Source organism: Danio rerio, chromosome 5, assembly GCF_049306965.1.
Source record: "Danio rerio strain Tuebingen ecotype United States chromosome 5, GRCz12tu, whole genome shotgun sequence".
NCBI classification, from domain to species: Eukaryota; Metazoa; Chordata; class Actinopteri; order Cypriniformes; family Danionidae; genus Danio; species Danio rerio.
In genome coordinates, this window is record NC_133180.1 from 37,868,238 (window position 1) to 37,873,000 (window position 4,763).

Below are 4,763 nucleotides of genomic sequence, written 5' to 3' on the forward strand. Positions count from 1 at the left end.
TAAATCCTTGTTATTTTTACCTTGTTATTTTATTCACTTTTACAGTGAATACAAACAGAAAAGCTGTACATTAAAAGGTAGAAATAAAAGGAAAAATAATATTTTTGTGTTAATATAATTTGTTGTTCCAAGCTGGTTTTCTTCTGTGGTAGGGCTGCACGATATTGGAAAAAACATACATTGCGATATATATTTTTTTCTGTGATTTAAATTGCGACATTTCACCGACTAACTTGAATAGCTCCAAATGCTTTAAACTCATTTAAAGTGCTTAAAACACTCACAACTAATAAAGTGTTTATGGTTAACCTGACATGACTCAATTGTACCTGGTCAACTATAATCCTGACTCCACATTACAGTTCCTGCGATATGAATATTGAGCATTCACACACTGCGATATCGATGCTAAAACGATATATTGTGCAGCCGTATTCCGTGGCACACAAAAGTAGATATTTTGAAAAATTTGTTACTGTTTTAGTTAACGTTTGTTTATTAGCAAAGCTATTTTTCCAGACTGTGTTTTTGGAGTTGAAGAAAAGTGTGTTATTAAGCAATAAAAATTATAATGTAAACATTCATAATAAATAAATGTAAAAAAATCTACAAAAAAATCTATTGATTTACAATTACCAGAGTATACATACAGCACTCAATCGGAATCAGACGTTATATATATATATATATATATATATATATATATATATATATATATATATATATATATATATATATATATATATATATATATATATATATATATATATATATATATATATATAAACATTTTAGTTTATTATAAATGTTGTTATTTCATTATTATTATTATTATTGTTATTATTTCAAATTGAGATTTAAATATAACCTATACATTATCTGGTCAAGATACAAATATCTAAACATTTAGAATTTGAGGATTTAAATAAAAAATAATCAAAAATATGTACAATTTGACATTACTTTATTATGAATTACTGATGAGGTAATGCACACGCTAATCATAAACTAACTTTAATTACAACATGATTCACATGAGTTCATGTGTGAATAATGGTTTGGAATAATGACTACCTTAATTACTTGTTGGTACATGATTGTAAATTAATGTATTAATTAACATTTAAGTTAAGCTAAATGTAACCAACATGAACTCTTGAGCTGTTAATGTGTAATTCTGTCATGACTTTACTTGGAGGGGCACATCACCATTAACTGTGCTAGCTACTCATCAACTAACTAACTTAACTACTAACTAACTTACTACTCTTCAACTTCTGTGTTTTAGCGGTTCTTATTGATGTTGACTGATCACTTGTTGTTGTTCAGTGTAAACACACTAGACGGACATAAGGAGTTCATGAGTAGTTAGGAATGGCTTAATGATGATGTGCCCCTTCAAGTAGTCACAATATAATTATACACAGCAAAATATGGGGACCCAAAACAACTCTATGGGTGTTAATTTCAACCCTTTGAAAGTGTCTCATGGGGTCCACTCAAAACAGACTTAAATCAACACTTTCAAAAGGGTTGGCACATTGACACCGAAGAAAGGGTTAATTTTAACTCTGGGCAGAGTTAAAATATGTAACTATATTTAACACCGCCTGGTGTAATATATTGTTATTTTATTCAACTCTCTTGAGTGTAAATATGGTAAAAAGGTCAAATAGACTGTAAATTACAAAATAAAAAACATTTTATTTGAAAACATTCACCACTTCAACAATTCATTCAGTTTTTAAAATGCAACAATGTCAAATATGCTTTAAATGTTTTATTAGTACAGACAGTATCAACAAAATATGTATGACCAGTGCTCAAAAAGGCTGTTTCAGTCCTTTGGTCCAAACTTGATGTTTCATCCGAGCAATTTGAAAGTTCAATATATCGTCACTCATAGTTTTCTTCTGAACGCATAGTTTTCTTTTGAAATTACATTTTAAACAACTTGGCGTGCAAATCTTACACTTCTGGTGTTTCCTTGGTCCTCCATATCAAACACAGCAGTTTAAATGAAGGTATAAATGCTGTAAACTTGTGTGAAAACAAACTGGAGCTAGGAAATCTCATCAAGCATGTCCTGTGAATGAAGTGCTTCCCAGCCACAGGATGACCTTTTTATCCATGACGATGTAGCAGGTGCTGATCGCTCGTCTGGTGGTTCCTGATGCACGGATATAGGGTGATGCTCATCTAAGAACTCTTCAAGACTCCAGCATGACTAAGAAAAATGTTTGAAAACAAATTGCAATCAAATTCTATGATATATTTAAAAGAACATTTAAAGTAAATGAAACATTCAAGAAATCTAAACTCACCTTTTGAAAATCTACATGATGATCCACAACTTGACTCTCCCAGCTGGTTGAGGTGACAGGATATGGAAAAGTAGAAAAAAACACATATCACTCTTGGATCTCCAAAAACAATTAGGTTAACCACTATGACTAGAACTGGAAAAACAGGCAGCTGTCTGTCCAGAATCCTCAATTTAACACAACACTTGGAGCAAAATTTAGAGGAGCTTAAAATCTTTTATATCATTTAGTGATGCTGACTTCCCCAAAATATTGGCCACAGTGTAAAAAATATTCATAAACTTACAGTTTTCTGTAAGCGTGTGCGTGCATGTGTGTGTGCGTGTGTGTTTTTACCAGATTCAACTTGTTAGGCCCTTTCAGGTCCAGTATTGACGCCACCTTTCCTGGAGTCTAGCAGATGTTTCAGGTCCAAATATAATCTAAAATATTAGGATAGGCAGAGGAGGAAAAGTGCAAAGCAAAGAGCAAAACATTATTTAAGTAACAGTTCACCCACAATACAAAACTTATCACCTTCATGTCATTTGTTATTCTCTAATGCTCTAATACCCTGCCAGCTTATTGTGAAACAAATACAGAACTTTATCAAACATACCTTCATTATTATCACCACATATGACCAAGAAGGTGTGCTTGGTCATTTCACCAACTCTGGAAATACACCATCCGTCTCTAATCAGCCACCGTCACAGGGTCTTGTGTTATTGTATAGAGAACTGTGGCTGTTAAAAAACAACAACACATTAGTATCAAACACATATGCATAACCTTCAGATAAAAGAGATAAACATCAAAGTATGCCTCACACTTTTTCAGATATCTTTTGATTCAGATGTTGATTATTGATAATAAATCTACAAATCAAACCTGTATCATCATTAGGCTGCTCAAATATGAATCAGTTGATTAATTTTACAGACAGGTGGCTGTTTACAACGCACTAAATTGTCTTTAATAAAACGGAAATGTTGTGTACAGTACATGCTAAGTTTAGCCTATAGTTTTAAGCACAATATCATGCGGGAGAAAAAGCTTGACTAAGATGTTCCTGACTACAGAAATAGCCTAACTTACTAACGTCAGACATCCCGAGTTGGGAAAAGTCATTTTCGGGGGATACAGAGTTGATTTGCGGGAGGTAACTTAGCGGGAGAGATGAGTACCTGAAGAGCAATGAGATGAGTTGCGCGCGACGTACCTGAAGAGCGGTGGGGGTGACTTGCGCGCGACGTACCTGAAGAGCTGGGAGGGATGCGGTGGAGAGGGGTGTGCAAAGTGTTTAATGACCGGGCGGGAGACGCGCGATTTCCAGGAGATTATCATTCATTTGCGGGCATCTACTTGGGCATCTGGGAGTCTTTGTGCATTTGCGGGATAACGTTAACGTTAGTCCCGCAACTTCCGGGAGACTTCTGTAACGTTAAATGTCTGAAAGTGCAAACGCGGTCATTTAAAGACATTAATGTTAACATTCCGACTTTAATGGTTGTCAACACTTAATATAATTCAAGCGTAACTGTTACGTTATCACACGAGTCTATGGACTAACGTTATATGGACGGCCACGAATGAACCAGTTTAAAAGGGCTGCGGTGTTTAAAATAACCAAATTAACGTACACGAATAACAAACAATCATGTTTCAGTCAGGAAGCCTTTTACAAGGAAGCATGTTCATTTACTCACCAGATATGTTTTAGAAACTCCAGAGCTCATGGAAACCGTCCTGTGTTGCCGTTAGCATCCAGGCAGAGTAGGCTAGGCTGCTCCGGGGATTCCCTCGCTAGTTTACTTCGAATTAAAGGAGAAGTGTCGATTTTATTTTACAGATGGGTAACAACGCACAAAATAGCATTAAGCGTGACAGAAATGTGTTGAACATGTACATTTGATGTTTTTATGCACTATGTATGCGTGAGCATATATAAAAACATGCTTGAAAAGAAGTCAATAGTAATGCAGTTAAGCTAACGTTAGATATACAAACGACCATGAATGAACCGCAGAAGTTTAAAATTGTCACTCCATTCTAAAGTTATTAACTTAACAATAGGTTTACAACTGTATTTCCTTAAAGAAAGTCAGTAAAATACCAACATTTAGGTAGTTTGACTCACCAGTTGCTGTTCTAAACCTCAGATGGAAAATGGCGTCTGGAAAATTCTTCAGTGACTGGGGCTGCATGAATTCCCGGATGTTGGAAATAACACCACCAAGTGTAGAAAAGATAACTCCTTGATTTCGCACTGAATAAAATCAATTCTAACTCTTATTATATTCATTTATCAAAATCTAACTCTTTAACGTCAACACTTTACTCTAAAATGCTTCAACACCGAGAATTTAACTCTGATGAATTTGCTGTGTACATGTCATGAGTTCAGAGTGGTTAAATTAAGCATAAACTAATGTGTTAATTCATAAACTAATTAACAAA

The 4,763-nt window shown here is 34.3% G+C and overlaps 1 long non-coding RNA gene across 1 annotated transcript; it reads right to left on the bottom strand.

Annotated features, from left to right (window-relative positions):
• Positions 1-1,684: 1,684 nt before the first annotated feature.
• On the bottom strand, positions 1,685-4,500 carry LOC137495609 (uncharacterized). Its single transcript, XR_011015544.2, has 6 exons — positions 4,444-4,500; positions 4,013-4,117; positions 2,923-3,049; positions 2,661-2,746; positions 2,325-2,367; positions 1,685-2,227 (listed from the first exon to the last, which is right to left on the bottom strand). It is a non-coding gene; the product is annotated as an uncharacterized lncRNA (long non-coding RNA).
• Positions 4,501-4,763: the final 263 nt, after the last annotated feature.